Source organism: Sceloporus occidentalis, unplaced genomic scaffold (assembly GCF_023333645.1).
Source record: "Sceloporus occidentalis isolate IW3139 unplaced genomic scaffold, rSceOcc1.0.p SCAF_1, whole genome shotgun sequence".
NCBI classification, from domain to species: Eukaryota; Metazoa; Chordata; class Lepidosauria; order Squamata; family Phrynosomatidae; genus Sceloporus; species Sceloporus occidentalis.
The window spans coordinates 161500399-161523993 of record NW_028316981.1 but is presented as its reverse complement, the minus strand read 5'-3'; positions in this window follow the sequence as shown (position 1 = coordinate 161523993).

Below are 23595 nucleotides of genomic sequence, written 5' to 3'. Positions count from 1 at the left end.
TGCAAAATTACAGTTATGAAGTAGCAATGGTTGGGGGTCACCACAACATGAGGAGCTGGGTTAAAGGAAGGTTGAGAACCACTGCCCCAAAGGACTGTGTCCATGGCTTGGGGATTGCCCCTGGATTCCTTGCTTCAGATGACAAATCAGGTCAATGCAACAGTCAGGAGGACTTGTTATCAGCTTCGGTTGATATGCTAGCTGCATCCTTCCCTGGAACTGGGGGACCTGGAAACTGGGGTACATGCTCTAGTAACCTCATGACTGGACTTCTGTAATGCGCTCTGCATGGGGCTACCTTTGCGCCTAGTCCGGAAACTTCAACTAGTTCAAAAGAAGTGACCATATAACAGAGGTTTAAAATCTCACTGGCTGCCCGTTAGTTTCCAGCCACATTACAAGGTGTTGGTGATGACCATTAAAGCCCTTCATGGGTTGTGCCCAGCCAATGTGCAGGATCACCTCCTTCCATGCAATCCACCCCACACGCTTAGGTCCTCTGGGAAGAACTTACTGCAGCCAAAGAAGACTAGGTTGGCTTCAGTCACCCAGAAGGCTTTCTCATCTGCTGCTCCCAAATTATGGAATGGCCTGTCAGAAAAGATCCAACATGTCACCAATCTTGACGGCTTTAAAAAGGCTTTCCTGAGTAACTGACATATTCGCTCCCACTGATATGGCATGATATGGTCTATTCTAGTGATTCCCCGAAGATGTCCTGCACCCTATCATTGATTGTTTTAAGTGATTTTAATTGCATTTTTATTATAATTATTATATAGGAATTCTGTGTCAATTTGTCTTAATGAGGGAGGGGAAATGGGATTTTTATTGTATTATATGGTTTTAATTATTGTAATGCTGCCTCAATCTTACAGGAGAGGCGGGGTAAAAATATATTATTATTATTATTATTATTATTATTATTATGGCAAAGCCAATAACATCCAAACAATGATACCTTTAGTTTTTTGTGGGTTTTTCGGGATATATGGCCATGGTCTAGAACAGTTTATTCCTGGTGTTTTGCCAGCATCTGTGGCTGGCATCTTCAGAGAAAGGTTGGCCATTTGCAACTCAAAGAAGATGCTACTGTGTTGCCTCTTATCCAGTCTAACTCCCCAAACATCTGCCTTTGGGCAGGAAAAGGCTCTGATATTCGTGTCCCATTAAAATGTTCCTGAGCAGTGGCACCACTAGGGGCGGTGTCAACCAGTGGGGTAACTCATGTGAGATTATCAGATGGGGGGACAAAGGTTGGGACTAAAGCGCATCACTCCCATCCTTATCGCACAAAATATTATCACACACGTCATGCTTATCCAGTCAGTATCCCATCACCGAAGAGGAACTGTCCTGTCACTTTTGAATAACATAAACTTCTGTTAATGAAAAATGACAGTGACAGGATAATGACCTGATAAGCGCAACATTGTCGGATAATCTTCCCACATTACCACACTACCCTCTTATAGTGCCGCTGCTTCACTTTTACTGCCCTGGCTGCTTCCTGTTGCATTTTGGGGTTTGTAGTTCAGTGAGGTCTAAAAGCCCTCTGGCTGAGAATTCTAAATGCCCCCTCCTTAAACTACATATCCCATAATGCAACAGGAGGCTGCCAGAGCAGTTATAGTGAAATAGCAGCACTATAAGAGTGTAGTGCGGTAATCTTTCCTGCAATAAGGACAAAAAAAGGACATCTTTTTCCCATACCACAACGTACAGAAGGCTTACTCATGTTTTTTGTACTAATGTTATTCATAAATCCTAATCCCCACATATATCCCTGAATGTCATGATAGTTGTTGTGACATAAACAACTAGCAAAGTTAAAATTATACATTCAAATTACAGTATCATACACACAGGCTAAGTGTATTTACATATACATATTTCTATGTGGTTAAAGTGAAGATTTGGCAAGATTTGGTCAAATGTGATGTTTTTAAAGAAAAATTTAACGGAATAAAAACATTACTTTTTGTTAAAAAATTAAAATTAAAAAAAAATTAAAAAATGAAATTTGAAATTTTAATTTTAAACAAAAACAATCCTGGATCTTCTCCTTTTCCTCCCACTGAGCTTAACCCCATTCACCCCATCTTGTCCACATTTTAAAGGGATATAGGAGAATATCATATCCCATTTCTGCTAAAATGCAAATGTTTGAACAACAGTGGTGTCACCCCCCCCCCTTTTAGGGTGTCACTTGGTGCGGTTTGTGCCCCCTTAGTGATGCCATCGCTCCCAAGAACCAGGAGGGAGGGAAGTTCAGTGGCGTCACTAGAGGGTGCAGGGAGTGTAGACCACAGCAGGTGACACCCTAAAGGGGGGTGACACGCCACTGCTCCCCAAACATCTGCCTTTGAGCAGAAATGGGCTCTGGCATTTCCCTGTGTCCTTTTAAAATGCTGAAGAGATGGGGTGAGTGGGGTGAGGCTCAGGGGGAGGAGAAAGGAGAGGCTCCAGTTTTTTAAATATATATATATATACACACACACACACACACACACACACACACATCAAATCTTGCCAAATTTTCACTTTAAGCACCTGAAATGATGTATATGTAAATACAGTTAGGCTGTCCATATGACACTGAAATTTAAAAGTATAATTTTAGTTGTGCTGGTTTTTTATCTCACAATAGTACAAAAAATATGACTAAGGGTTCTGTATTGTGAGGTATGGAAGGAGGTCAATGGGGGTGTGTGACACCATGAGTTACCACACCAGGTGACACTAACCCTAGGGATGCCATTGGAGGGAAGGGGGGACCACTGGGCTTGCTGTCCATGGAGCTGGCTTTCCTCATGCATGGGGTTTCTTACACACAAAAGGAAATGTAGGGCATTTGCCTGTGTGTGCCTACACGCAGAAGGTCTGTAAACTGAATGACAAAAAAGACTAAGCAGGAAAGTCTGGTACTTGTTAATACTTTTTGAACAATACTGCAAAAATGTACAGTGGTACCTTCCCATATGCGGGGGATCCCGCGTAGGGGAAATTCCATGTATGCTCGAGCATAAAAGACATTAAAGACAATGGGGCTCATGCCTGCAACATGGCAAACGCACCATTACTTATTCCGGTGCATGGCGCCGCTTCTTTTGGCACTGGTTCCAGCGTTTGCTGGAAGCTGCATAAGACACACCCACGTATGATGGGGACTCATTGTATTAAACCATACATTGCATATGTTTACTTCAATAATACAATGTTAAACATCCAGTGGAATAATGAAACTACCATATATAAGTCTACAAGTAAAAAAAATATGCCCAAAAATTGACCCCAAAATCACAGATTGATTTATATATGGGTCAGTTTGGTAATCTGATAGCAGCTCTTTCAGATTTCCCCATGAGGTCAGGAGAGAGTTTCTTTTTCTCTTGAGCCAAGCAGAAAGAGTCCTGGGTCCCTCTCTTATCTGCCAGCCACTGCTGTCTGGGGAGTGAAAGCTGAAACTAAGGTGAATCACAGAAGCAAAAAGCCTCAATTAGAGTCCCTCTTGTTGCATGCAACATACACACAGTGAATGATCCTCCAAGTTTTACCCTCAACTTATCCACGGGCCATGGAAAAATCCATAATTTTGGCCCCCAAACCTGCCATTGACTTATACATGAGGTTGACTTATAGTTGAGTATACAGTGCGCCCGCGCCATACGCAGGCGCACTTTACGCGGCTTGAGCATACGCGCTCAAGCCACGGGGCACGCGCGGGGCAGAAGGGGTGGGGCGTCCCATTCAATTGCATGGGCACGCGCGCCCGTTGCGCCCTGCACGCCGCCACGCCACTGCGCCGCCATGCACGAACCCCATTGTTTACAATGGGGCTTGAGCATAGGCGGAATTCGCCTTACGCGGAGGGATCCGGAACGGATCCCTGCGTAAGGTGAGGGCCCACTGTATACGGTATATCAGCCATCTAAAAAATCATCATATAGTAAAAATATTGAAAAGCAACCATAAGGTAAGGTATCCCAACTTAACAAATCATCAAGGGAACAGATATATAGTTTAATTATTCCACCGGATGTTTAAAATTGTATTAGGCATGCAGTTTGTGGTTTAATAAGTTTTTGCATTGTTGTTAAATAAGTTTCTTACACACTGAGAGAGAAGCATGAGGTCCACACTATGCGACTATGTGACAAGGAGCTTCCTCTGCAAGAGAGACTGAGCCATGTTGCTCATTTCTGAAGAGATGGCAACCCTAAGGTGAACCTATCTTGGGTTTTCTTGGCAAGTTTTTCCAGAGGGGTTTGCCATTGCCACCCTCTGGGCTGAGAGAGCGTTACTTGCCCAAGCTCACCCAGTGGGTTTCATGGCTGAGCGGGGAATCAAACCCTGGTCTCCAGAGTCATAGCCCAGTGGTCAAACCACTATGACATGCTGGCTCTCTACTGCTTAATAAATGGACTAGTCTGCATAGGGTTGCCATAAATGAGGAGCTCCGAACCGGGACAAATGTAGGACAAGGCTTAAAAATGTAGGACCATTTTTTTTAAAGGTCCTACATTTTAAAACCTTGTCCTCCTCCTCCTTCCTGGCTTGGGAGGAAGCCTCGGCCTCCTCTCAGGCCGGGAAGGATGCAAAGGCTGCTCCTCATCGCGGCGATCACCGCGGTGGGAAGCTGCCTCCTCCCGGCCCCCACTCCCTTTCCCGGCCTCTGTGAAGGCTTGGGCCTCCATAGGGGCCAGGAAGGAGGGAGGAGAGCGCCCGCGATCGCCGCGATCACCGCGATCGCGGGCAGCCCCCACTCCGTTTCCCGGCCTATGTGGAGGCTTGGGCCTCCATAGAGGCCAGGAAGGAGGGAGGAGAGCGCCCATGATCGCGGCGATCGCGGGCAGCCCCCACTCCCTTTCCCGGCCTCTGTGAAGGCTTGGGCCTCCATAGAGGCCGGGAAGGAGGGAGGAGAGCGCCCGCGATCGCCACGATCGCGGCCGGCCCCCACTCCCTTTCCCGGCCTCTGTGAAGGCTTGGGCCTCCATAGAGGCCGGGAAGGAGGGAGGAGAGCGCCCGCGATTGCGGGCGGCCCCCACTCCCTTTCCCGGCCTCTGTGGAGGCCCATGCCTCCACAGAGGCCGGGAAGGAGGGCCAGGGCCACCTGTCATCGCGGCGATCGCCGCGGTGGCAAACGGCCTCCCCCTCCTTCCTGGCCTGGGAGGAAGCCTCGGCCTGCTCCCAGGCCGGGAAGGAGGCGGAGGCCGCCCCTCATCGCGGTGATTGCCGCAGTGGGAAGCGGCCTCCTCCTCCTCTCGGTCTGGGAGCAAGCCTCGGCCAGCTCCCAGGCCGGGAAGGAGGCCGCCCCTCATCGCGGTGATCGCCGCGGTGGGAAGCGGCCTCCTCCTCCTCTCGCTCTGGGAGCAAGCCTCGGCCGGCTCCCAGTCCGGGAAGGAGGCGGAGGCCGCCCCTCATCGCGGTGATCGCCGCGGTGGGAAGCGGCCGCCTCCTCCTCCTCCTCCCTGGCCTCGCTGGGGCCCGGGAGGGAGCGTCTCCGCGGCTGGAGCTCCAACTGCGGAGAGCCCTCCCAGGCCTCAGCAAGGCCTTGGAGCCGCCGCCGCGGCTGAGGTGGCCGCGGTGGGCGGGGCCGTCCCGGTTTGGGCACCAAACCGGACCGGGACCGGGATGGCACCGCCCAAACCGGGATTGTCCCGCCCCCCGGCGGGATATGGCAACCCTAAGTCTGCAACAAGAGGCCAAATCCCCCCCCTTTTTTTTTTCAATACAGGATCATGATCATTTCCAGCAGCAGCAGCAGCAGCAATTCAAGGAGGCTTCTTTTCTGGATCCAAGAGTATTACAGATTCCCTCTGTAATCCCCCCCTCCCCAATAACAATTTCCCTTCTGAAGGGGATGGAAATTGGGGGAGAGAAAGCGATGCCTGCCAGTATATGGCAACTAGCCTGACATTGGCTGTACGCCAGGATGTGCTTGTTTTAGGATTAGGATTTGTGTGCCAGCTATACAAGGAAGGCAACTACGTGGCACCAGATTTGCACTGTTTCCCATTCATTTAAATGAAAAATCCTCACTGGGTCAGTATTACAGAGGATAAACACATTCCACCTTAATTCCCCACCTCTAGCACCAACATTCAGACTCAGACTTATTTTTTTAAATCTGCGTTTCAGTAGGAGAGTGTGCACGTTTAAATTAGGTGCTGTGTCATTGCCCCATGTCAGGATTGCGCATGATGTGACAGATTATAGCCAAATCTTCTTTAAGCATGGCCAAGTGCAAGTGGATAACATCCCTGCTGAGCTGCCTGGCACAAGATCTTAACTTCACCTTTTCTATTCTCTTCACATTGAGTTAACTGGTAAGTGTGCAAAGGTGCCACCTGTTCTTTTCTCATATTATGTGGGACCAAGACTGGCCTCCCCTGAAAATCTTAGAGCCTGGACAAGGGCATATAATCCTTCAGATAGCCATGATCCAAGCAGTGCAGGACTTTAACAATCATAAACAGTATTTTAATTCTCCCCAGAAGAGGCAGAAAGAGTGGAGCTGTTGTAACAAGGATATCATATGTTTTCTGTAACCTGCTCCCCTTTGCTGGAATAAACAGAAAACCCACTTTTTGTTCTCTAGATGTACATATTTCCAGATATTCTGTTCCTATATATAGCATTTATGATAAGTTCAAAATACTTAAAAATGGCGGTAGTAGTATCACTGAGAATAAACAAAAGCAAACTAAAATAATATTTCAGTAGCTGAAAATTCTAATAATACCACCTGCACCAATTTTAAAGTTACATAACTGTAAGAAACAAAAGATGGATGCTGGTGGACAAGGGGACTGAAGGAAAGCGAATTCTTAAGCAATTGTTATGAAAATTCTGGGTCCCATCTTGACTACTTCTGTGTACAGTTATGACCAATTGAGGACCACTGATGTGAGATACAGTGTAATGTTTGTGAACTCTAGGAAAAGTTCAGGGCTACCTCAAGACATTTTGCTGTCTGAGGTGGAATGACCAGCGGCAACCCGCATTGACCCAAGTCCAGACGTATAATACCCAAATCCAGTCTGGTTACTTTGGCCCTTGAGCAGAAACTCCCATATACCATCAATTGCACCAAAATTACCGTAATTAAATAACTAACTAATAGCTGTCCTTTCCTCAAACTCAAAAGCTGCTGTCTGAGGTAATGGTAGGGCTGGGTGATTATGGATTCAATCCAATGTACAGCCAGCCCTCCATATCCATCAATTCTATATGCACAGATTCAACCATCCATGGCTTTAAAATATTCAACAAGAACAAAAAACAAACCTTAATTTTGCCATTTTATATAAGGGACGCCATTTTACTATGCCATGGCATATATAGTTGACCCTCTATATCCATGCATTCTGCATCCATAGATTCAATCATCCATGTCTTGAAAATATTCAACAACAACAAAAATCCACAAAAGCAAACCTTGATTTTGCCATTTTATAGAAGGGACACCATTTGTACTACACCATTGTATATAAGGGGACTGGAGCATCCACAGATTTTGGTATCCACAGGGGAGCGGGGGCCAGGACTGGAACCAAATCCCAGTGGATACCAAGGGCCCACTGTACCATAAGCATAGTGTAAATATGTGCATGCACAACACAATCCACATACAGATACATATCAATGGCTAGGTGCTTGTGAACAACACACATTGTATAACGGCAGTGTGAAACCACCATGAGCATGCACAGCAGCAATGTGCAATATTATTGTATGTGCAACTCCATGTCTTCTGCTATCAACAGAATACATCCATTGTACTGTAGTAAATAATTCACCTCACCTATGTAGCGTGACTTATTTATCCAAAAGGGTGGCTGAGATATATTACATCTTTGCTGTCTGATGGATCAGTGCTCATAAACTTTTGTCCATGCACAAAATTATTGAAAATATGGTGCATAAAATTACCTTCAGGTTATGTGTATAAGGAATATATGAATTCTGATAATGAATTCCATCTTTAGACCTGGGTCCTACCAAGATATCTCATTATGTAGATGCAAGTATTCCAAAATCTGGAAAAAAAAATCCAAAATCCAAAACACTTCTGGTTCCAAGCATTTTGGATTAGGAAGACTCAACCTGTACCTTCAATGTGGATCTAAAGAAGTCAACCAAAGCTGTACATACATTTTCATACAGAGGCTGATATCCTGTTAGTAACATACACATACTTATGGATTTTGAAGTATTTTAGATTTTGGAGTTTCCAGTAAGGGATACTTGACCTGTACTGATGATGACATTTGAAGGTGTAAATGGCTTAGGACCTTGATGGTTGAAGGAGTATCTTTCCTATATAGACCTGCCTGAGCATTGAGATCTGATGGTGGTGGTGGGGAGCTTTGGTACAATAGGTAGCACAAGTTCAATACATAATATGGAGACATGGGAGAAGGCCTTCTGTTGTGAGGTACCAGTTGTGGACATCCCTCTTCTTCAGGTCCACTTAGCACTAATGTTGGTTTAATTTCACTGTGAAATTAAAACTTAGCTCTTTATTAATGTTTTCTGGTCAGACCAGGATGTGACGTTCTGTTTCAGATGGTTTAAACCTGTTTGAAATATGTTAACTTCCTTTTGGCTTTTTGAATTATTACATTGTTTTTTACAGTGTTTAACTGTAAACATCTACTATAGGTTCCACACAATGAGGTCTTTTAATGTAGGATAGAATATAGAGTAATGTATGGCAGAGTATCCCATCTCGGCCATGTAAACCTACTGGTGACTTTGGGCAAATCACACTCTCTCAGCCTCAGAGGATAGCAATGGGAAAGAAATTTGCCAAGAAAACCCTGTGACAGGTTCACTTTAGGATTGCCATAAGTCAATAATGACTTGAAAGCACACAACAACAAAGAGTATAAATATTTAAATAAATAACACTGCACCAATTTTTTGCACACAAAATGTGAGTGGCAACATATGCTTTCCTCTGAGTCTGACCACATGCATAGATCTTGATTGACAGTTAATGGAGGACTTCACATGTACGAACAACTGACTGCAGAAAAGTCTGAAGCTATGGTACACATGTGACTATAACCATCTCCTACCATATGGAATTAAAAAAAAGACTGGTGTATTCAGACATGGGCTTGTAAAGCTAACGTGGCTTTGCCTGCTGTTAAGGCTGACGTAGAAAGCAAACATGCCAGTGATTTTCTGCCAGGAGAGATTGCCACTGGCCTGTGACCTTGAGTGCCATGTCTGAGGAACAGAGTCTGCAGGAAGGAGAAAGTGATTTCTAGAAGAAGTGGTGCTCGAAGGGTCTAAAATAGATGTGGACAGGCACTGAGGGCCATTTTCAGCACCTCCTGACTTTTAGTGGGGTCAACAGCTATCAAAATTGACCTTTCCAGTTGCCATGAGTCACTTCTGCTCAGTTCTTTGTTTTTGCTATTACCTGTAGGTGAAAAATGAAAAGTATTTTTCAGGTTTTTTCCCCATGTAATGTTTCAGGGGTAGGCAAAAGATCTCAGAGCCACAAGTGGCCATGAATATCTCATGGGGTAAACAATTCCCACTACTAACGTAAGCAAAACAGAGATATAATAGAGCTGAAGGAAAGAAACAATGAGTGCCGTTCATTTCTAGAAGCCTGGATATTTAAGTGATCCAAGGAGACAAAGTTGCCGCAGTGATTAAATAGAACAAATTCAGTTCTTCTTCACCAACTCTGTATTTATTCCAGATTCTGTGGTGGCAGCACCAAAGTTTTAAGAGTCTGAGTTACTAGCCAGCTAAGATTCATTTGAAAAATTACTCTTTTGGAGGACCAGTTCCAGAATTCTGTGGCCAGTACAGGCTTGGGAGTCCCCCAAAAGCAACTTTTCCAAACCCTGGTTATATCTGAAGAGCACACATATAAAAGGGTACGGATAAAATAGAAGATCCAAAGATTCTTCTCTAAAAACATTTGGACTAATCCTCAGCATCTATCTGAGCATCCAGGAGAGATTATCTTTTTAAAAAAAATGCAACAAAGTCCATGCTTGTGCAGGGTGTGTGTGACACCACTGTTCCCCAAACATCTGCCTTTTGGAAAGTACTGTTCCCCCCCCCCCCCAGCAGCAGCAGCAGCAGCCACTGGAGGGGGCAGTGCTATGGCCTCCATAGGGCCACTTGCAGTCTGGCATGATGCTGGGCAAGCAAGCAAGGGATGCGACATCCTTTTTCACTTGCTCAGCAGCCACGCCAGTCTCACCAGGTGTACTGCCCCACTGGATGTACACCCTTCTCTGAGGTGTCACCCTGTATGGTCAGCACCTCCTGCATCCTCCACCAGTAATGCCACTGCTTCTTACAGAAATGGGCTGTGGTATTCACCCACATCCCTTAAAAATACTGGAGATCAGCTGAAGAGAGTAATGGGATGGATGAGAGAAAACAAACTCAAGTTGAATCCGGAGAAAACAGAGGTACTCGTGATAGGTACCCCAGGCACAGGCAGGGAAATTTGTCATCCAGTCCTGGACGGGGTCACACTTCCCCTAAAGGACAAAGTCTGCAGTTTGGAAGTACTCCTGGATTCATCCCTACAGTTATCATCTCAAGTGGATGCAATGGCCAGGAGTGCTTGGTACCAGCTTCGGCTGATACGCCAACTGTGTCCCTGTCTGGACCGAAAGGACCTTGAAACTGTAGTACATGCGCTGGTAACCTCTCGTTTGGACTTCTGTAATGCGCTCTACATGGGGCTACCTTTGTACCAGGTTCGGAAGCGTCAGCTAGTTCAAAATGCTGCAGCCAGATTGGTTGCTGGAACTTCCAGGTCCAACCATATAACACCGGTACTAAGATCTCTACACTGGCTGCCTATTAGCTTCCGGGCTCAATATAAAGTGTTGGTTATTACCTATAAAGCCCTATATGGCTTGGGCCCGAGTTATTTGAGGGAACGCCTCTCCCTATATAGTCCGCCCCACACTCTCAGAACATCAGGAAAAAATTTATTAGTACACCCTAAGGTGAGACTAACAGCAACCCACCAGAGAGCATTTTCATCAGCATCACCAATGTACTGGAATAAACTTCCAGAAGAGCTTCGTACGACCCCCACATTGGACGCCTTCAAAAAGACTTTAAAGACCCACCTCTTCCAATTAGCATTTCCTTCGGACTCCTCATAGAGATTGTCTCCCCTGATACAAATGGTTAACTACAATTGATAGATTCCTTGCTTGTCTTATTGCTTGTTTTATTGATGTTCGATTTTTATTGGTTTTTATTGATAGATACATTGAGAGGTTGTTTTTATGATGTGAAAGTTTTAAATGGTTTTGTGAACCGCTTTGATCGCCTCGGAAGAGCGGTATATAAATGAAGCATATTATTATTGTTGTTGTTGTTGTTGTTGTTATTTTACATTTTAAAATTCTTTTTAAATCTTAAAAAAATCACAATTTATCAAATGTTCATTTTAACCAAATGAAACTATGTACATGTAAATCCATTTAGGCTATGCAAATGATATTGTAATTTAAAGATATAATTTTAATTTTGCTAGTTGTTTATGTCACAACTATTGCCATTACGTTGAGAGATACATGGGAATTATGATTTATGAGTAGTGTTAGTACAAAAGACATTATGAAGGATTCTGTATGGTGTGGTATATAGGAGGAGGTCAATGGAGAGTTACCATAATGGGTGACACAACCCAGTTGATGCCGCTGGGGAGCTGTAATTTAGGCAAGTAATTTTTTTTTCATGTGCTGAATCATCTAGAGGCACCACACCACACTAGGGAGTATATCACACAGAGCTTTTTGGGGATTTTCCGGCTCAGTTCTGATGTGACTGCACTTCCAACGATGCACATTCACATTGTAACGTGAATGTGTTTTCAGACGCCATTCCTTTCTATGGGAGCTCCTTGCGAGGTGCTTCCACAGTGATTCCAAAGTGACACCTCATTTTGGTAAAACCAAAAAAAAAGTGACTTCACAGAATTCGCATTCAAGTTCAGTTCAATTGCTCTGCGGATTGGTCTGATGTGGAATGCAACTTTGCTTGTGCTCTGGTACACCACCGCAAAACCCCTGGGTTGCAAATTTCCCATGATGCCGTGCTGCAATTTTGCCCCATTTGCTTCCAGTACTCCCTCTTGAATGAATGCCTTCACGTTTTAACAGGGACAGGAGACATGCTGGCGAGGAGGGGGAGATCGGCGGGGGGGGGGAGAGAAAGGGAAAAGAGGGGGCAAAGAGAGAGAGTGAGGTTAGTAAAGTTTCTAAAGGACTCTTTGGGGGTGGGGGGGCAGGACGTCCTCCAAAGTGGGGCCAAGGTGGAGGCAGGATTTACTTCCAAGTAGAACAGCAGTTTCTACACTGATTATTTTACAGTGAAAGAAATGTAATAATAATAATAATAATAATAATGATAAATTCTTTCACTGCAAAATAATAATAATAACAATAATTTTGCCAGTGGGTGATACATTCAGAAGCAGAGGGCATTTAGAGATAGGTGACATTGCCTATCATTCACGTGAGGCTAGGGATGGAGGATAGATCCAGATGACAGATGTGAAGGAAAAGAAACAGGAGGCTGGAGGGAGAGATGGAACTCCCAGAATTCCATAGCCTCAAGCCAAGGACCCCACAACAAACTCCAACTCCCATAATAATAATAATAATAATAATAATAAAATTTTAAAATAATAATAATTTATTATTTTAAAATAATAATAATATTAATAATTATTAATTTTATAATAATAACAATAACAATAATAATTTAAGTTATTAGTTTGCTGAGGCACCAGAGCTCTCTGGCAGAGAAGGATCAATGTCTCAGGACACTACAGTTCCCAGAATTCCATAGCACTGAGCCAGGACAGTTAAAGTGGAGTTAAACCGGATTATCTCCCCAGTGTGGATGCAACCTAAGAGAAGACAACTGTTACAAAGGGAAGGAGAGTTGTAGATGAAATAGATAAGGAAAATGACAAGAGGATAGATGTAGACGAGGATGAAATGGATAGAGGCTCAGATACGGAGGACCCCTTTGAATTTGGCTGCCAGGGATGGGAAAATAGAAGGGAGGAAGAAAGGTGAAGCTGTCATTCCCGTGAAAGTGGAACCAGGCTCCCTTCTTCACCCCGGAAGTGCAAAGGTTCAGGATGCATTCAGGGCCCCACTGAGCATGCGCAAGGGTCCCAATTCAAATAGTTGAATCCCCCATGGTATGCACCAGTTTGGAAATACAATTTGCACTCATTCCACTTTGCCTGAATCCATATCACGTGACTTGCCTTGGATTCAATTTCTCCTCAATTCGGAAGGGCAATGGAAGGGCAACCAGGTGTGATAAAACACTCACGTTATAACGTCAGTTTGCATTGTTTGACCCGCAGTCATCTCTGATCTTAGCTCCAATAACCTCCATGTGATAAACGCCTTTGCTTCAGCCTAGAACAGCTCATCACTTTCTTTCATGGAATCTACATGTGGTTCTATGAGATTTATTGATGGCTTTGAAATTTAAGTTGCAAGTTTTGCTTTTGGTTTCTATTACTTTGGCTCTCAGGGTCTTTGAGTGGAGGGTCCTGTCAGTCTGTGAGGATTTCATAAATATTCAGATACTATAGGACTGGCACATTTGCTTCAGCAGGTGCTTCCTTTGCTAGGTGTATTCTGCAACAGGTTGTGTCTATGTAGTAAGTTGTTGCCCGCCCAGGTGGTGTAGGGACCAGTTGTTTAGATCCAGCATGAAGGACTACCTCTCCCCACTGCTGGAAAATGGAACATTGGTACTTACTGTGAAGGCTCCTTTTCTGTTGTTGTGAGGAGGGAATCCTTCCCACTCTAGGTGATAGAGATTGTCCCTTTTAATCTGCTGGTGTTACTTTGTTTGTTTGTCTGGGGCTTTGTCAAACCATTGCTGGGAAGGTGGGACTGGCTGTCCCTCTTAGGATGATTGACAGATGACCAGATATCCTCCTTTTCCAAGGCATGACCTACATTTCAACTTTCTGCCCAGGAGGAATTCCAAAATGTCTTCCTTTTTGAGCATGACTAAGAAGCTTGAATTTATATGAGTGTTTTTAGTTTTTCTTTGGTCACATTCTACATTTTTCTGGAATGTCTTATATTTTACGGTGCTTTGTCCTCCTTTGCAGTTAGGACATCTGGTCACCCTGCCTGCCCCTGAAGTACAAGGGAGGAACCAGACCCAGCATGAAGGTTTACCTCTCCCCAACTGCAGAAAAGGAATCTTCACAAGTGCTAATGTTCTGTTCATCCATCTAACTTACTATGATAGCTGTACCAACCACTGCAGCAACAGGACATTTTTCTTTTAACCACAAGCCACCAGTAAGAAGGCAGGAAGCATCAACCCTGGTCTGTCATGTTACCTTGGTTCAGCTTTATGCCACAGTCAACAAATTCAATTTCTTACTGTATGATTTGTAACGGGACAATTATTTACAATTCCCCTTCAGAATTGATTTGCACATTGCAATTCATAAAGGACCAGCCAATCCTTATAACAAAATGCAGTATTGTACTATCACCACGATGTGGCAGCAATGCATTAACAATTCATGGCTTCCTCTAAGAACTAAGCAATGTCCAGGATATTCAGAAGGATAATCTAGATCCGAAAGACTTTTTGATAACTCATGCCTGATGTCTAAGTGGAATGCATCCATAAGTATACAATGGTACAAGTTGGAGTAGAACAGGAACTTGTTATACATACATTCATATTATAGGCAACAGTTGCATAATACCAGTTTATTAGGATCATAGAATAATAGAGTTGGAAAAGAGTATGACTCCAGCCGCATGTTTAGTTGTTTGGGCATATGTTCCATGGAACTCAGTGATGCTGCCTTCTGACTGCAATGATATGTCCAGTACAGTAATCACACTGAACTTGTGGCAACAGTAATGCTTGAAAGCCTGGTTACCACCTAGCTCATTTGCCAAAGCAGGGAAGGTCCATAGATTACCTTCTTTTCCCAGATTTCTTCCAACATTTACATCTCTTTCCTGTGACACTATCATTTAGTAGTCTTCCAGTGAATGCATATGAGGGCCTTTCCTATTCAAAAACTTTGAAAAGCCCCTTCCAAGACTTGCAGGCAGGAATTTTTGGTCTTGTCCTTTTGGCCTCACCTACCTCTGCAGCACTGGAGTATGTTTTTTCCTTTGTGAACAGTCTTCATGCACTTGTTGGTTCTTAACCTGGGAGTGGGAGTGGAATTAATGGTCACTTTTAAGAATCTGCTAAAAGCTATGGACCACCCTCCCCAGAAAAATACACATACACACAATTTTTTGTATACATTTTGCCCTATTAGAAGTCTATTTCTTGCATATACATAGAGTAGGAAAACAAAATAAATAATTTTGTCTCTGTCTTGCTATTTTTTCATGAAAAAATTAATAGATTTTTTTTTTTTGGAGAAAGAAGACAGAAAGCAAGAAATCCAAACTGTAAGAGCAAATGTAAGAAATAATAAACATTCAGCCTGCTGAATAGTAAATAAGCTGCTGCTATTTGACTTGAATAAGAATGAGATATTGTGATATGGGGTTTCACACAGCAAAGAGCATCCTATCAATTTGACATCCAATCAGCTTTGACTGTTCATTTGGCTGGCAACAAATGCTTCAAATTATGATTCACAAAACTATAGAGGATTAAAGCCAAGCAGAGCTTTGCTTTGTGTCAAGAAACCTCCGAATTCTCCCAACACCTTGAGTTAAATTTACATTGCATTGTTTACTTTGCGCTCAAGTAAGAAAGACTGTAAGTTCCCTGCCCACATACACATGACTGCCTGTTACCTGGCTGTGTATATCACACCCCAGGTTAACTGAAAGTCTGTATCTTCCTGAACCTGTCCAAGCTCTAAGAACTTCAGAGAAGGCCCTTCTCTCTACCCCACTATCTTCAGAGGCACAGTTGGTGAGAAGGCAGGAGAGGGCCTTCTCTATGGCTGCTCCCAGACTTTGGAACTTCTCCCCTAGGGAAGATAGGATGGCTCCTTCTTTGCTGTCTTTTTGGCAGTAGATGAAAACCTTTCTATTCCAGCAAGCCTTTGGGAACTGATTATTAAGAAGAGAAGAGGTTTTTCCCCCCAGAGCTGTACTATTTTTAATCTTTGTTTTAAAGTAATATTTTAAATAGTTTTAATTTGGTTTTTGATTTAATACTCTTTTAATTTCAACTTTTTAATTTTTTAAAATGAGTTGTGTTTTTATTGTAATTTTCTGTCTTTTGTAAGCTGCTTTGAGTCCCAGTATAGGAAAAGGGGCAGGTTGTAGATAAAAGGATGGAAGTATGCCATTCTACACTTCAAAGAGGACCTTCCTAGTGTACTTCCAAATATTTTTCTCGTGAAAGACCATTTTCAAAATGACAGAGAGGAAATGTCTCTCTCTCACACACACACATACATGTACATATACATATACACAAACACCCCCTCAATTATATTACACATAAGTGTCCTGTTCTCCAGACTATCTGGGGCCACAAGTTAAGAGCCTCTGTTACATATACCGTAATCAGACTCACCATTCCAAAGCCACACACAAACATGGTTATGTTCAATCATCCTTGTGTAACTCGCAGAAGGTTACTCCTTTTCCAGAAAATCTAGGACATTATTCTCTGGGCATTTAGTCAAAGCTACAACACCTCCCCTTAATTCCAGAAACAGGGTGGGGTGAGGCATAGGTACCCAGGATAAGGGCCACTATTCAAGTCTAGAGTCCATATCAGTCCACTAACCTTGCCAAGGATCCCTAAGGTTCTTTTTATAACCCAGAACTCTTCCAACATCCCTGTGTTGCCAACTGAATAAAAAAGATCCCTGCCTTTAATGCAGAAACCAGTCAGGGAAGAAGATGCCAAAAGAGAGTCCATGTACATAAATCTGACCAGTTGGTAACCTCGAGGTATCATGCTGCTGCCAACATCTTATTGGCATGATACCTAGAGTTGATAACCTCTAAGGCATCATGCTGCTGCCAACATCATATTGTGTTTTTAAGATGACAATTTTCATGTAGATGACATGTATGTGAACATTTTCTTGCATGCATGATGTGTGCACAAGCACATACATACACCCGGTTTGCTGCATGCCAATGATGTCATATAACCACTGGCCTACACTGTGAGCCAAACAGGGCCAAGGGCAAAGTGGTGCTTAGTTGGCTGGAGGAGGCAAAGAAAAGAGAGTCCTGGAATAGTCCCTGCTGCAAGGAAGGGAGGGTGGGTGGGCTGGCTGGCTGGGTGCCCCCGGTGACAGAAGAGGCACGCCAGCTATTTCCCCTGCTGGGTTGCTGCCCCCATTGTCATTCCAAGCTGTGGTTGCCCCCCTCTGTACTGACATACCAGTCCTGGTTGCTGTGATCAGACGAAGACGGACTGGCGGCTTCTAATGGGATTATGGGCACTTCTCCCTCCCCTGCCCAAAGACAATGCAAGATGGATGAGCCCACAACTGGTGAGAAAGGAGAGGCAGGCTCCAGCCCAGGCCAGGGGTGGAGGGCTGGGATAGGGAGGGGAGCCAAGTTGGTGGGGAGTGGGGAGAGAAGGCCTGGTTCTCTCCTGTGGATGCTATTTGCTTGCTGCTCTTCTCTGATGTCAAAGTGGTGACTTCTCTTGAGAGGCAACAGGATTGAGTCTTCCATGGGAGCTCTCGGTGACATGTCCCTGCAGTGATCAGTAGCTAGCCGACACTGGAACTGGTGTCTTTTAGAGCACATTGACTCTAGTTCAGGGCTGGGACTCAGATTTTGGTGGACTACAACCCCTCCCAAAAAGTCAGCACCCATCTCAATTATAGTATCCCAAATAACAGAGCAATAGATAATACTATGAAAACGTCTTGTATGCTTACAAAATTGTATTATGACTCGAGATATAAATTTCAAAAGCCCCAACATTTTTAGTATCATATGATAATACAGTGGTGAAGAAGATGATAAATGCTGTTTGCGGCGAAAACTGTGGCCAAGTGATTTGTTTGTATAAACCAGGGGTAGGCAACCTTTTTGAGCCGGGGGCCGGGTTGCTGTTCCTCAGACAACTGGGGGGCCGAAGCCAAAAAATAAATAATTAAAAAATTAAAAAAATTAAATATATAAATAAACCAGGACAAATGTAGGACAAAATTTTCAAATGGAGGACACTTTGTTTAAAAGATGGAGGACATGTGAAAAAAATTGCTGATTTTTTAAAAATTGTTAATATAAATACATGTTTCTGAGGCTTCTATAGACAATTGCCTCCCAAAGGCCCCGGCGGCAGTCGGCGGCAGGACTGGGCTGGGGCCGGTCCCAAGGCCTCGCTGGGCCGCATCCGGCCCGCAGGCCGCAGGTTGCCTACCCGTGGTATAAACAGTAACTTTGTCCATTGGCATATATAATTTAACGCGATATGGTATTATACTTAACTAATTAAGATAATGTTTGTTTGTAAATAAGGACTGAAGAAGAGCTATGAAACGGTTGAATAATTCCGGATTTGCCATCTTGGTGTGATCTCTGGTCTACACCGAATTCCTTCCACACATCCTATGTCAACTGCATATGTGGAGGACTTTTTCAAGAATTTGAAATAGCAATAGGTTACATTGTATTATCACATGATACCAATAAACCGGAGGGTTTTGAAATGTATATATGAGTTTGTAATACAATTTTGTAGGTATACAAGGAGTATTATCTTTTGCTCTGTTATTTGGATTACAGCCCCTGGCAGTCCTCACCACTGGCTATGCTGACAAACTTGTACTCCACCAACATCTGGAGGGTTGTGTGGTTCCCATCCTACATCAGTGATTCTCAGTCTGTCTGATATGGCAGACCATCAATTATTTTTTCCCAATGTAACAGGTAATGGTACCATATTTGTGCCCATTGGTTACAACAGTTTCTTTCTTTCCTGGATACTTGCTTGCCACAAACAGGCAGCCTGTGGCTCAAGTACCAGCACCAGTCCAGGGACCCCCACTTTAAATAGCACAGCTCTAGGCCACCATCCTTATCATAGTTGTCACTGTTTAGAAAAGTTCCTTTTTTGGACTGTGATTGTCAGAATGCCCAAGACAGCATAGAACTAGTGAGAAGCACCTATCATCTGCAGTTGGCCCTCCATATTTGTGGCTTTGACTTTTGCAGATTTGATTATTCATGGATTTGATAAATATGTTCTCTCTAGGAATCTTTGGGTTCTCCAAATCAACGTCTGCTAGAAGTTGCATTTGAGGACCTAGAGATTCCTAGAGATAACATTTCACTAGACATTTTAGGCCCTCCAGCACAATTCAGTTGCCAACTTCTGGCAGATCTTGACCACAGCCTTGCACTGAGGACCTCAAGATTCCTAGAGAGGTGTTCTCACAGGTAATAAAAAGGTGACTTTTATTTGCAATTTTCCCACTTTCCACAGCACATGTGGAGGGCCCACTGTATACTTACTTTTTCTTTACATCTATTGAAAAAAAAACAACCCAAAGACATACATACAGGCAGGACACAGAGGGGTGACCTAGTCACCAGGGTCCCAAGACTTGCTCATCTGTTAAGAGAGGTGCCAGGGTTCGCATGTGTGGAAAAAGCTAAGAAGTGGGACAGAGGCATTTGGTTGATAAGAGGAATTTGCACACTGTTTCTATAGTGACTGTTTGATTTCTGATTTTTATCTTACTAGAGTTGGCCTTCTGTACCCACAGATTCTTTATCCACAGATTCAAGCATCCACAGCTTGAAAATATATACAAAAATTCCAAAAAGCAACCGTTTTTGCCATTTTCTATAAAGGTCACCATTTTACTATCCATTGTAATGGATGATATTTGTGCCTATTGGCTACATTGTTTTATCCCCCCCTCCCCATTGAAACTTACCAAGGATTGGCAGCTCCAGGACCTGTGCCAGTGCAGGGACCACCACTTTTGAGTAGCAGTGGCTTAAGCCAGTGTGGGCAAAGTGTGGTCCTCAGTCCATAATCAGCCCCCCACCGCCATCACTGATGTTTTTCTGTCCTCAAAACGTCCAGAACCAACAGATAAGACTTTTTGTTGGTCAAAGGATGAGTTGCTGCTCTTGGAAGTTTTCAGATGCAGCAACTCACTTTTTAAAATAGTTTGCAAAGCTTCCTGGCACTGTTTAACATCAAATGAAATACAGTGGACCCTTGTTATACGCTGGGGTTTGGTTCCAAGATCCCCTGTGTATAACAAAATCCGTGTATGCTCAAGTCCCATTAAGTATAATGACATAGCAAAATGGTGTCCCTAATAAAAAATGGAACATCAAGGTAAATTTATACTTTTTTGGAACATTTTCAAACCGTGTATGCTTGAATCCGTGTATAAGAAGGGCCGACTGTACTCCTTTTGAAAACCAGAAAAGCACTTCCATCCACTTTGGGGTTGTTTTTACTTTATTTCTCGGTAGACCATAAAACCCCTGGAGGATCTTGGGGCGCTTTATGGCCTTGAACCTACTGCAGTTGACTTAGGTAGATACAGGACGTGGCAGGGAGCAAGAACAGAGATGTGCCGACAGGCAGCATTAGGTATGGCAATACTATTCTGTCAACCGCTTTGAATGTATTTATTTTTTAAAAAGTAAAACCAACTTTGTAAATCTCCTCCAGTGCACACATTTTGAAAAGCTAAATACTGAATATTTTAAAACAAAAGTCTTTGTTAAAACGACTTTTGCATGGGCCGCCGTCTTAGAAGAGTCATTCCTTTTGGAGAGAGAAGGGATTGTGCTTCTTCTGAGAATATGATTCTTGATGTAGCACAGAGTGAAACCGCCCCCCCCTTCAAATGGATTAAATGCAACTCCCATTACACTTCTTCATTGGCCAAGAGGATTAGGGCTGATGGGAACTTGAATTCAACAACATTTGGAGGGCCACAGGTTCCCTACCCCTAAAAAATGTGTTAGCATTTATCCTGCTGTTCCTATAGCAGCTGATTTAGCTGGATATAGTCAATCAAAAAATATCTAAAGCTATGATTCTTTAACTTGGGTCCAAAACAAGTCTTTGACTTTAACTACCAGAAGTCCCAGGCAGCTTGGTAATAATCAGGGATGCTGGGAGTTCTAGGCCAACAGCAGTTCCCAAGTATGGGAACCACTGAAACAAATATTTGTTTAATCAGGTGACAGCACCAGTTCAAAACAAGAGGAATTAGAGGCATGTTGTGAATTAACTGAAAACAGATGGGGCATCTCCTAGTGATTTCTAGATGTTTACACTATAACTGCCAGATCAAGTCCCAGCCAACTTGGTCAATGGCCTGGTTGTGATCAGTGTTGTACTCCACCATCTGGATAGCACCAAGTTGGAAAAGCCTGAAATGCAGGTGATTCTAGGCACTGCCAAGAGTAGGCATATGGGTGGGAAACAGATCAGAAGCTGTGCTCTTGCACAGCTGATATTTGCATGATCATTGCACAAGAGGACTTGAAGAAATTATCCTCATGATAACTGGTGGGAAGTGAAGCTTCTTCAGACCATTCATACCATGAAGCAAAAAGAATTCGACTAGATGCAGAGAAGAAAAGGTGGCTGGGGAAGGATGTCATATTGAGGATGGTTTTCTGCTGCTCCAGAGACAAGGATATGGAGAAATGGCATCAAACTACATGAAAAGAGATTTCACCTAAACATTAGGAAAAACATCCTGATGGTAAGATCTGATTGACAGTGCAATACCTTGCCTCCAAGTCTGGTGGAGTCTCCTTCTTTTGGAGGTTTTTAAACAGAGGCTGGATGGCCATCTGTTGTGGGTTCTTTGATGGTGTATTCCTGATTGGCAGAATGGGGTTGGAGTAGATGACTCCGGTAGTCTCTTCCATCTCTGTGATTCTATGAATTTGGTGTAGCCATGTATGTGTGGGCATGCTCCTATGAGACACGCTGATACCTCTAACACACCCTCTTGCCACAATTTGATTACCTTATGCAGCTGCCTTATACTGAGTCTGACCACTGGTCCAACCAGCTCCTGACTGTATATGCCAGTGGTTCTCAACCTTCCTAATGCTGTGACCCTTTAATATAGTTCCTTATGTTATGGTAACCCCCAGCCATAAAATTATTTTCATTGCTACATGCAAATATGTGTTTTCCAATGGTCTTAGGCGACCCCTGTGAAAGGGTTGTTCAACCCCCCAAAGGGGTCCCGAGCCACAGGTTTGGAACCACTGGCTTACGCCCACTTTTTTGGCAATCATATTCAGATTTCAGGGAATCCCTGCATATAAATTATACATACAGCTCAAAAAGCCCAATAGTTCCCCCATTCACAATCTCATGCAAAAGCCTTGGCAAGCTGTCTTGGAGCCCCAGGGTTCCAGGAAAGCCAGGTTGAGAAACTCTGGTCTAGTGTCTGTCAAGGTTCTAGACAAGAATGTTTCTCAGCCCTTCTTGGAGACGCCATAAATTACACCTGGGACCTTCAGAAAGAAAGTGTATGCCTTGTTAGTAAGCTATATGGCCTCTCTCTTGTGGTGGTGATGGGACTCAGAGTCAATGCACATTCCCCTGTTATTTGCTTTAATTTAAAAACCACCAAAGAACTGATCCTTACATTTACCCAGCAGGAAGCAGCATACACCAAAATTTATTCAGCTTCTGTTGAAGAGATGCACCCACTCTTTAACTGCAAGGGCCCATTGGAATGTTAAACAGTGCCCACTTGGCTATGACTCATGTAATGTATGCCTGTGTGCATGTGCACACTTCTATTCATGGCAAGTATACTACTTGTGTTCTCTCTCACTCGCAGTCACGTCCTAGTCAGTGTAAATATTGATTTGACAACATTCCGGCTAGGCCAGGACCTGGAGGTTAATCATACTGAATTTCTCATTCCTGCTAACCACTAATATGGCTTTTTGAGTTTCCTCAAAACAGGATACTGCCCCATGGTACGTAAGGTAAACAGAAATCCCACCCTCACAAAATCCAACGGACTGGCTAGGGCCACATCTAGCCTCAGCATTTTGTAGTCCTAGATCAGGGGTGGAACTAGGAAGCCATCAAAATGTAGTTGGACTGAATCTCCTATCAGACCTAACCAACACAGCCAATGGTGAGGAATGCTGGAATTTGTAGAATATTATCTAGCGGGTCTCATGGTTTTCACCCTGGACTAGATGAAGGAACAGTGCTTCTTTAGTACCAGCAAAGATTTCAAAGTTCTGGCCAAAATAACATAAGGCAATAGTAAGAAATCTTAATTCTGTGTGTTCATTCTAGCTCCACTGAGAATAGCCACTTGTACACACCATAAAAGAGGACAAAACATACATATTTTTATGTTATTTGCTCATGCTAGTGTATATTGCATCTGAAGAAGTAGACTCAAGTCTATGAAAGTTCATGCTACCAGCTTCTTTCTTTCAGATAGTCTCAAAGGTGCTACAAAATTTCTTTGCGTACTGATTTTCCAGACTAACACGACTATGTCTTTGAATGCTAGTTTATAGACATGGATATAAATGTGTCTATTTGCACATTCTAACTTACAGGTATGTGGTTTAGTGGTTTGAAACTTGAGCCATGGAA